This window comes from Cornus florida, unplaced genomic scaffold, assembly GCF_030987335.1.
Source record: "Cornus florida cultivar Cherokee Brave unplaced genomic scaffold, ASM3098733v1 CherokeeBrave_3.0.0_Hap2_Chr04, whole genome shotgun sequence".
NCBI classification, from domain to species: Eukaryota; Viridiplantae; Streptophyta; class Magnoliopsida; order Cornales; family Cornaceae; genus Cornus; species Cornus florida.
Window position 1 is genome coordinate 24,425,487 of NW_026775574.1, and position 11,921 is coordinate 24,437,407.

Consider the following 11,921-nt stretch of genomic DNA (forward strand, 5'->3'; position numbering starts at 1 on the left):
ATAGCATGAAACACAAGAGATGGTGAGTGAAATGTGTGATGTATATCTGTGAAGTTTGATCGATCACAAAAATGTAGGATCGATGCAAGTTTGATCAATCGTGAATAAGTGATATCGATCTGTTACAGATCGATCTGAGAAAAAGTTCGATTGATCGAACTGTGAGGTGAAATTCGAAAAGTCACAGATCTATGACGTGGATGGCACGGGGGCCATACAAACAAGCTTGTGGGCCCCTCTACATAACAAATCAACATAGATGGTCACTTTCTTTGGCCCGTGACCCCCAAAATCGAAATTAAAATCAAAAAATATAAAACCTATATATACATATATATACACATATATACAAAGCTTCAAAACTTCATCAATGGCAAGATTCATCTTCAAAACACCTTAGATGTAGCATATAAAGCATGGATTCGTGGAGAATAAGCTTGAAATCAAATGAGGGGTTTCAAATCTTACCTCAATCGAGAGATGAGATGAAAGGGAGACGAGATGAGAGGTCCGAGATAAGGGAAAGAGATTTGAGATGAGGTGGACTCGCTGGAAGGTTCGCTGGAGGTGGAGAAGTAAGTTGCAACAGCGAGGGATGAAGATGGGGGTGTTAGATCGATCTATGGTATCGATCTAACAACCCTAGGTTTGATTTTTCAAAACATTCCGTTACTAGTTCGATCGATCGAACTGAAATCTCAGATCGATCGAACTGTGATCGATCTCTCCTCACTAAAAAACAAATTATTTTTGAAGCTTTGAAATTTTTTTTTTTTTTTTTTGGATTATAAAACAAAATAAAATAATTTACTATTTAAAATTTAAAATTTAAAATTCAAAACAACAACAAAAAAAAAAAAAAAAAATCAAACTTAAAATAGTAAATCAAATAACAGAGATCGATCTCTCCAAAATCGATTGAAGAATAACTCCGATCGATCGAACATGTAAAAACCTGCAGACATGTTCGATCGATGGGACAAAGAGCCTTTTGATGCAAGTTAGATGTAGGTTCAAAAATTTTCTAAGTGTTTAGACTGCAGATCAATCCAAGATGAAGTTGGATCGATCGAAGAACTAAAGATCGATCTAGGAACAAGTTTGAACGATGGGACAGAGAGCTTAAATATGCAGCTTTTCTTCGAACAATTGGACAGAGAGGTCATTAGATGCAAGTGGATGCAGGTATGGAGTTCGATCGATCGAACCTCCTCAGAGATCAATCGAACTTATGCAAAATGCTCATTTTGAACATGAAAGTGCATGCAATCCTAATCACAGTTCCTAGCAATACATATGAACCTAAAGCAAATATCTAGACTTCGCAAGAAATGAAATTTAAAATAGAAATGAAGGAGGAATAGGGTTGTGACACCCTACGAAATGTAATAGACTTTAACGTCTCTAGCAAGACGTTGGGCTCTTTTAGCCCGGGTCAAACATCTTGTAGTGCATCCCCTCCTTGATGGAGTGATAAGTGTTTTGAACTCCACCCAACAAATGGTTCCCTAGAGAACTTGTTGGATTAGGCTTAAAAGAAAATTTTGGTTCTTGGTCAACATGATCTTTGGGCTTCCATGCCCTTTCAAAACAAACTTTTGAAACAACTTTCTTGGAATTCAGGGTTGAAGATAAACTTTTTGGAATGTTAGTTTCAAGCAAAGATTCTATTCCTTCACATTCAAGGTCATGATATTTCTCTATAACATTCACTTCTTCATGTTTGTCAAATGAATTCGGGGTCGGATTGAAGATATTCAACTTCACCTTCATGTGGCCAAATGAGATCTTCATTATCCCCGTCCTATAATTAATGTTGGCATTCGTGGTTGCCAAGAAAGGACAGCCAAGGATAACGGGAATTTGGCTCTTAGGATTCAGGACTGGTTCCGTGTCAATGACAACGAAATCAATGGGGAAGAAGAATTTATCAATCTTAATCAATACGTCCTCAATGATACCCCTAGGCTTTTTGATGGATCGGTCGGCAAGTTACAAAACCACCGACGTTGGTTTCAAGTCTCCTAAGCCTAATTTGACATATACTGAGTATGAAAGAAGATTAACACTTGCTACTAAGTCTAGAAGAGCCCGATTAATGATATGATGTAACGACCCGGTCATTTGTCTTTCTTTCCTTTTTCCTGAAATTTTACGAATGAATTTTTTTCGTTTAATTTTCTTTTCTGAGCTCTGTTTCGTGTCACTTAGTGTCATCTTGAGTGCTCAGAATTGGTTCCTGAGACTCTTTTCCGTAGATTGACAACTTCCTTTGAGGACCGAGTCATTTTCACATTTTTCGTTTTTCGATACTATGCGCTATTTCGTCCTTTTCCCTATTTTGTCTTATCTCCGTTTGTCAGTTTTTGGTACAACCTCACTTTTCAAGCTCGGAGTTGGTTTTTGACTTCACGTATCCTTATCTTGAGTGGTTTTCTCAAAATACGTATCTTTACTTTTGCAAGAAAGTACTCTCGTTGCTCCCGGTGTCCATAGAAGCATGGATGCAAAGTTCTTTAAAATTATTTTCTTTTCTTGGGGTGTTTTTTGTAAATATCTTTTGAAGATATTTTATTTCAGGGGTTTTTAAGAAAATATTTTAGGAAGATATTTTTATTCTGGGCCATAAGTGCAGTTTTCACTTTTTGTAGGGGCCATTGTGCAATTAACGAAAGTTATTGCAAAATGTCTTGTTTGGAGCCTGGATCCACGTACAGGATTCATTTTCACTTTTTGTTGACTTGTAAATTCATAGAATTCTGTTCTGGTCGTTTTTCTCCAGTTTCAGAGTTTTTGGACCCGGTTGCCGCTGAACTTGTTTGGGGCATAACTTTCTACTCGAGACTTAGTTTTTGACACTGTTTCTTCCGTTGTTCATATTTTATTATTTTGAATCTTTTTTGTTCACAAAGTTTTTCCATTTGAGCGCGTTTGCTCAAATTTTACTTTTTCAGACCCGGCGGGGCCCGTTCGGGGCACTTTTTGAGATTTCTATAAAAGGGGGGTGAGATATTTCATTTTTCATCTTCTCTCCTCTTCATGCACGATCTGGAGCTCCCATGGTAGCCCAAGGGGTGCTGCCATCTTCTCTCTCCTCTTTTGGTTCACTTTTCCTTGATCGAAAGTCTTCGGCCTTAACGTTTGTTGTTCCCCTCGCCGTGCTCTACCTTTCCCCCTTATTAGAATTCAGTTTTGACCATTTCTTGAGTTTGGTTTTGAGGTCAAGTTATGATTTTAATGGGGCTTTCATGGGGGTTATGTTCACGGCGTTGTCCCCGACAAAAACTAGTAGTTTCGTCGGATTCGGAGCCATTCCATTTTGATGGCATTTGAGATTTTCATCTTAAATTGAGGTAGGGGATGTTTTAGGTTTAAATTCTTGTTATATAGCATGCTTGTGATGCTTATATTACTTGTTTGTATGATTAAATATAAAATCTAGAGATTTTATTATTTATTTTTCTTGTACGGGATCTAATTTTCCCGGTTGCTCATGACTTGGTTTAAACATATAGCATGATTTTATATTGCCCCTTGATATGCTCATTGTCGTGTATTAAAATTGGAACATTTGAATAAGTATTAAAGATTTTATTTAATATTTATCTTAGGTGAAAGATTAATTCACATGGCCTTAAGTAGCTTAAAATTAATATGTGTTAGCATATTATATTAGGCCTTAGCATGCTCTTCAACATAGTTGAATTTGAAAGTAATTGGAGGTGTTTTGAAAATTAGTAATTATTAATTAATTTGATTAATTAATTTGCCCCGAGTGCACTATTCACTCCATTCGAATTCCGACTTGATATTCTTGATCTACATGCCATATAGCTTCACATATATTTGATTTAGAATATTCGATTAGGTTTTGAAACCTTTTATTTAATTAAATTCCATGTTTAAGATTTAATCCTCATGGTGATATATAACTTGGAATTGAATTGTGGCATGCTAGAAAATTAAGCTTTGGTGTGGTTGTTCACATATGTTAAATTGGGATTAATTGCATGAGAATTGCAACCTTTATTTTATATTTAACTTTAGTGAAAGTTTAATTTATATAGGTGTAACTTGCATGAAATAAACTTGTAATGTGATATTACATTAGTCCTTGGCATGTTTTCTAAGATATGTTAAATTGAGAGCATTTGGTTAAGTTTAAAAATCTAGAGATTTTAATTAAAAGAATTAATTAAAATCTATTTTGTGGTCCCATTAGCTTAATTAAGGTTTTAACTTGATATTTGTATTGGCCATGACTTGTTTACTAGTACATATTAATTTGGGACTATTAGAAGTTGTTTTAGAACCTTGGTAATTAAATTAGCATGATTTAATTAAAGTTCTACTTTGTTGTTCCAATAACCTAATTGAGTTTTAGAATGGATATAGGTGATGACCATGCTATGTTCTTTAATATGTATTAATTTGAGGTTATTTGGAATTGAATTAGAATCTAGGGAATTTAATTATTTTTATTTAATTAAATTCTATCGAATTGAGCCATGGATTTAATTGTGTTTGAAAGTCGTTTCTATATCAAAATCCTGGACATGGACTTGTTGTATATTCATTTGGTTATGTTTTGAGCATTGGATAACATAGTTGCTATGTTTATACTCATGAGAATATGTTTTCCTTATTGAATATACTGTTGCCTTGTGAAATGATTTGCACATTTTGTATTTAACATCATTCATGCATAGCGTGTAACGAATCGCACACTGAAGATTCGACATTCATCACATCATATTAGTTGTGGACTTAGAGCATGTACTGTATAGGTTTCCAAATTTGGTTGTGCTTGGTAGATAGTTGATTATCTTGCATATTCTTGTTGATATATGCGTTGTTGCACAACTTGTTGATTTTGAAAAGTTGGGGATGTCATTGTTTGACTATGGCTAGGACGTGGTTCTAGTACGGGGGATAGTCCCTCTATATGGTCTAGTGCGCACATAGGGAGGTTACCCATGGGCTAGTAACCCTAAAGTAACTATGTTATCGGTATGATCCGGCATGATGTCCGAGTATCCACTTTGTTTGATTTCGCATTTCATTTTCAAGTTGATAACTAGATGATGTTGTAACTTGTTGTTTCTTATTTGTCGTTCCATTTTAAGTTACAGGATGTTAACTTTGCGAAATTATGCTTTATGCGTTGTATTGGAAGTTCCAATGTTGGTTAAATTGCATCGATATTGAAAATCGTGTTTTGACGTTCTAATAAAGCTTAGGATTGATCCTATTGATTCTTTTATAACATAGATGTTAGGTGGCATGAACCACTACTGTTATTTTGTGCTTTAGATTCTAAGTTGATGGCTTTGAGAACTTAAACCTTGTTGCATTGTATAACATGCTCTTTTGTTGTTGAATTGCATGGATAATGTGATTCTTGTTAACTTGTATTCAACTATGCTTTTGTTATGTTGTATGGATTACTCTAGACCTAGTTCAATTATATTGAAAATGCAATTCATGTTAATATATGCTCAAGCATTCTTCTTGTCGTGTTCTTTAGATTATCCCAACCATGATTCGTTTCATACACGTATGTATATCATGATTCTTGTTGCTTAGACTCTAAGGTAGCTTAAGATGCTCCCTGAGTCTCACTTGGACATAGACGTTAGGTGGCATGAGCCCCTTTAACATGTTTCACCTTAAGGTGATAAATTTGTAAAATGCTAGGTCGATGCATGCTCATCTCCTACGAGTAGCTTTATGTTACTCACCCCTACGATACTGGGGCATATCTCAGGTACGAAGACTTGTTTCGTGAAGCCTAGCATTCCTTGGATGTCGAGTAGCTTTCAAGTTTCCATTTCATGCAAATGTTAGCATGAAATATCATTTTGTAGACTTATATGTCAAAATATGTATATTTGATTCCATGTATGTAATGTGTACTTAAGTACACTCCTTCCAATGTATTTGATATGTATGAGATGAGGCTGGAGGCCAATGACATATATATTGTATTTTATGCAACTTTTTAACTTCATGAAATATTGTGAAAATCTTGAAAAATCGCAAGTCATTCCTTCACCACGGTTGCATCGGGTGTGGGAATTCTATTTTCATTCTTTTATAGGGTCTTAATAATCTTGTATGATGTGTGGCCAAGGGCCAAATGGTCATTTGATCCCGTTTAGCATTTTTGGATTCCATGTTTTCCATTCCAAGTCCAATTTTGCCTTTTTGCCCGTTGGGGGGTCGGATTTTGCATCGGCTATATTTTTAAGCCATGGACCATTGTAGCGTGTCTAAATAGGTAAGTTACGTTTGCGTGCATGGTCGTTTCCAGGCAAAACCTTATCGTTTGTGTTTTGAGCCTCTTGTGAATTCATTTCGTATTTTTTTTGCATATTTGATCTAGGGGCATTATGGACCTTTCACATCAGTTTTATTTTCCTCTTTTGACATGGTTGAATAGAAAACATGATTTTAGGGGGGGTTTCTTCTTCATGTTTTTCCAGAAAATGTCGTCTTGGTACCAGAAATCCCTCGTGAAGTTTCAACTTCTAGTTTTCATTTAGCAGCTTTATGACCCTCTTGTTCAGTTCTGATCTAGGGGCATTTTTGGGATCTCACAGTGAGTTTTTTTCGATTCCGTTTGCGTTGTCGGGTAGAAAACTCGATTTTATGGGGGGTTTCTTCTTCATGTTTTTCCAGAAAAACTCATCTTGACCTCCGTTTTAAGCCTCAATTCTGGGCAGATCAAAAAAAAAAATGTAGCAGCAGCCAAGGGCTGCCACCAGCCATGTCCTTGGGCGCCGGCGTGCACGCCGGTGGGCTCGCGCATGGGTGCCGTGTGCGCCATGGCCCCTCATCGGGCCGCCGCGACGTTAATTCTTCTTTTAGGCTTTTCTCCTTCGTCCGGACTCCAATTCAAGTGAATTTTTTTTTTAACTTGACTAATTTTTTGCTGTCTTTCCAACAGTATGCTCGGTTGCACCCGGTTCGTCCTGGATAATTACCAATTTACCCTTTTGCTTTAAGTGCTCGTTTTTCTTCGTCATGCCGTTTCTCCTTCGTTCGGACTCCGAATCATGCGATTCTTGAGTCCATCTTGATTAGTTTTTCGTTGTCCTTCCTGCGGTGTGCTCTGTGGCACCCGAATCTGCAGTTTTTAGAAATAACTATTTTGCCCCTGGGGAGCTTATTTGTCATATTTTCGATCTTTTGCTTCCGCATCAGTTCTTGTTGAGTTCCACGACTTCATGGAAGGTCACTTTGACTTCTTAGAGTCTTGTTTTCTGTTTTCGCTTCCGCATTCGGATCCGTTATCGGATCATCCTTACGGTTCATCACAAGACACGCTAGCCTAAAAACCAGGGTCGTCACGTATGATCTCCAATGATGCATGAAGTGGTAGGTGAACCGGGGTCTTTGAACTTTGGAAAAGTGTTATGCTGCAAAATTGAGCTTACTTGCTCAGTTAAGACCATTTTCCTAGGTGCTTGGCTTTTGTTCTTCCTCTTTTGGGTGCATAAGTCTTTCAAAAACTTGACATAAGCCAGAATTTGCTTGATTGCATCCAAAAGTGGAAGATTGACTTTCACTTGCCTAAACACATCCATATTTTCATTTGTTTTGGCCTTTTGCTTATCAATTAAAATGGATCCTTTCAAGGCATCCAGAAATGGAGTTCTTGGCTCAAAAACCTATTCAGAAATTTTCTTTGAAGTCTCTTCAGCACGAGAAGTTTTGAAATCATTTTGCAAATTTTTCTTTTCAAAATCACTTTTCAAGATATTCTCATTTGAAAGATCGTGCACATGCAATGAAGGAGGAATAGGATGAGAAACGGGACGGGTGTCAACTTTGGGTTGCACCGGTTCACTCTCTTCATTGGACATACCCACTTGGTTGTCCACAATCTTCCCACTTCTCAAGGAAGTCACCGCATTGACATGCTCTATTGTGTGACCTTCCGATGAGGAATGAGTCTCCACAACACATTGTTGCTTTTGTGGGGCATTCAAAGGCATTTTCCCTTTCTCTCTAGCATTTAAAGTACTAGATATTTGCCCTACTTAGGTTTCTAACTTAGCAATGGATTGAGAATGAGAATGAAGAAATGGATTGAGAATGAGAATGAAGCAATTGAGTGTTCTCCTCTAGAGTGCCTAGAGCGGTTAAAACTTTCTCTTCAAAAGCGGGACTCCTAGCATTTCCTTGAGAATATGATGGTTGATTAGGAAAATGGAAGTTAGAAAATTGATTTCCTTATGATTGAAATGATGATCTAAAACCTTGGGAACCTTGGCTTTGCATCGGAGGTGGAACATACTTTTCTTGGAAACCACCTTGGGTAGGGTTTGAGCCTTCCCTTTGGTTTCTCTAAGATAAATTCGGGTGATTCCTCCAACTAGGATTATAATGATTGCCATAAGGATTATTCCCTTGATTAACAAAAACTGCATTGACTTATTCATGATGCTCACTTTGCACATGTCCATGGGGACAATTGGAAGTAGAATGTAAAGCACTTGAACAACTCATACATGTCTCATTGGATGCATGATGGGAATGGTTAGGGATAGAAGATACTTGATTTGCCGAGTTTTGGTTGATCAAGAATTGATCAAACCTTTGAGATAAGGATTTCATCTCGGCGGCTATTTCATTGGAATGGTCAACTTGATGTAAGCTAACACTCTTCCTTCCACTAGAATTCCTACCATTCTTGGAAGATAAAGTTCAATGCAAAGAATTTTCACTTATGCTCTCATAAAGACGCCACACATCATCCTCATGCCTATTAATGTAAGAGCTACCTATGGAAGCATCAACCATGCCCTTGCAATTGTCCGATAAGCTCTCAAAGAAATATTGTACTAATTGCCATTTGGGCATGTCATGATATGGACACTTCCTAAGCAATTCATTGAATCTTTCCCATGCCTCATGGAACGTTTCCCTATCCCCGTGTGAAAACTCTCGAATTGAGGTTCTCATGGCATTGGTCTTAGAAATCAGAAAGTACTTCTTCAAGAACTCTTGTTACATTTCTGCCCAAGAAGTTATTGAAAAAGACCTAAGATTGTTAAACCAATATTTTGCCTTGTCTTTAAGGGTGAATGGAAAAAGTTTAAACCTTAAGACCTCTTCTGGCATTTTCGTGTATCTCACGGTAGAACATACTTCAAGAAACTCATCAAAATGCTTGTAAGTTTCTTCACTTGGAAGTCCATGATAGTTAGGAACCATTTGAATGGTTTGTGGTTTGATCTCATAGTGGTGTGCTCTAAATGGTGGCAATTGAATGCATGTGGGTGCATTGTATTCATTAGACACATAGTGATCTCTTAAAGCAATTGGAGGTGCAACATGGGCACCTTGATTGCCTTGAATGATGGGGGGTGGTGGAGCATAGATTGGCCTTGGCATTTCCAATGGAACTTGGCCTTGTTGTTGTGGTAGGTGAATGAATGGCCTCGGCATGCCTAATGGTACTTGCATGTTATCATGATGCATATTGGGGTGGAGTATGCCATGTTGGTCTATGTAACCAAGGTCCTCCACATGGTCCTCATTATGTCCTTCCATTGATGAAATGGATTGACTAGAACTTCCTCTTCCCCTAGGGTTTTGAACAACGAATTCAAGATGAAAATTTAAAGGGACAAGAGTAGGTTTCAATGATCTACAACCATGCATGCACAACAAAACATAACAAGCAACAAGCAATGAACAAACACTTCACCTTCACAACAAATCAACAGTCAACAAACTTCCTCCACATACAATGATCCCATACTCCCATGCTATCAACAATATGCAAAGAAAAGTAAATTGGCTCCACGTGGGCTCACAATTTATCTAAGAATTGAAATACAAGCCTTCACGCGGGCAGACGATTTAACTAGAGATTGAGTTAAGAAAGAGCTCACAAAGGGTCCTTCAGCACTTCAATTCAATTTTCAATTTTAGCTTTGCAAATTTTTAGATTTCAGCTTTTTCCTTGCTTTTGCTTAGCTCTTTGTTTGGAATGCTCCTTTGCTCACCTTCTAGCTCAATGCACCTAGTCAAACAAGAACCAACACAATAAATAACCAAGATGAAAATAGAAACAAAGTTAAGACATGATCAAAAGAGTACTAATTCCTAATTGATTCCACACATACGACGTTGCCTTCAATCAATCCCCGGCAACGGCACCAAAAACTTGGTGTTTGCTCCGTCGTCGAGCCAAAGTTTGTGCACTAAAAGATACTGGTGTAGGGCTATGATGAATGTGGCCAAGTTTTATATTTAAAAATTACCACTACTACCTTTCACTAAAAATATAGTTAGGGCAAGTAGGGATTATCCCAAGGGATTGGTGGGTGGTATTAGGTTATGGAATCGAGATTAGGGTTAGTAAGTCGAGTGATCAAAAGAATGGTTGGTGGTTGTATTACACTAAGATGCAATTTAAACTAAAGTAGGCAATTAAATGCAATGGAGAGAAAATAAGAGAGAGATCTTGGGGTTTAGAGGTCACCACTAAGCATAGCTTTTCTACACCCTTAATGAAGGATTAATGAGGGGGAAATCATGTATTACAATATAGTGTGTGTGTGTGGTTGTTTCAACAAGCATGGATGACAAATTAAGCATATATTATCTAAGCAACATGGTGGATAGCACAATATATCAAACTAAGCCATTAATCCTTTCTTTAAGCTCACAATCCAAACACATCACAAGGTTAGAGATATATGATACTTTCTTTCATAAGTATGAAACATCAAACAACAAGCATGGATTGTCCTCCCATTTACCATCTAAACTACAATTACACTACAATTAAGCTAATGACATAAAATTAAACTAATTAAATTAAGGGGGAGGCACAATCCATCAAGAAATGAGTATGAACCATCAAATAAGCCACAAGAGCATTTCATTAAGCACTATGTCTTGACAAACTCTAGATCTATAGCATTAATACACATAGACATGCATCAATAACACAAGAAATAGAGACAAATACATGAACATCTATTCTAGCATACATAGACATATGGATAGATTGAAATGATCAATTGGAATCATTAAACCACACAAATCATTGAATAAACAAGATCTATGTATATAAATATGTCAAAACATCTATCACAATACAAATCCCCTAAAAAATACATAAATCAAGATGTAGAAAGCATGCTTAAGGCTAATTCTAGCCCCAAGAAGATGTCTAGCCACTCATGAATAGTGTCCTCCAACCCTCAAGGGCTAACTCCATGGTAGAGATTGCTCCTCTTCTTGGTTGATTGAAGAACTCCAAGCTTGTGTCTCTAGCCTCATTTCTTCTTTTCTTCCTCACTAAGAATATGAAAATTGTGTCTCTAGTGTATGTATCTACTATATGTCAAGAATGGCGCATACACCAATATTCCTTCCAATGATTAGATATGAGACAACTTTTAATGAGCTAGAATTTGGATTTTCTCAGGCTTTGGGCATTAGGTGTTTAAACACCCTTAAGGACTTACAAGCTCAAATCAATTAGGCTACAAATCAAAACTACCTCCATATAATCATTTCCCACTTCTCACCTTTTTGGGAGAAGTCCTCACTTTTTTATTTGCTTTTACAACTTTTTTCCTGTTTTTAATCAAGTTATTAACCTAGAGTTTGGGCTCTCCACCTTTCGGAGCAAGAAATTCAGTGCTTGACGAGGTTAGAACCCCGGCTACTTAGTGAAAAGGGTTTGTTATCCACATTTGTTAAGAATGAAAACTTTCAATGCACTACTAGCTCAATTAGGATATAACCAAATCAATAGTTAACAAAGCATGTACCCCATAAATGAATGCTAGTGTGTGCCTGTGCTAGTGTAGAATCCTATAATGAATCTCAAAATAATCACAAAATCAAGATGATGTGGGCCACAAGTGCAAACATGATATCAATCTTTCAAA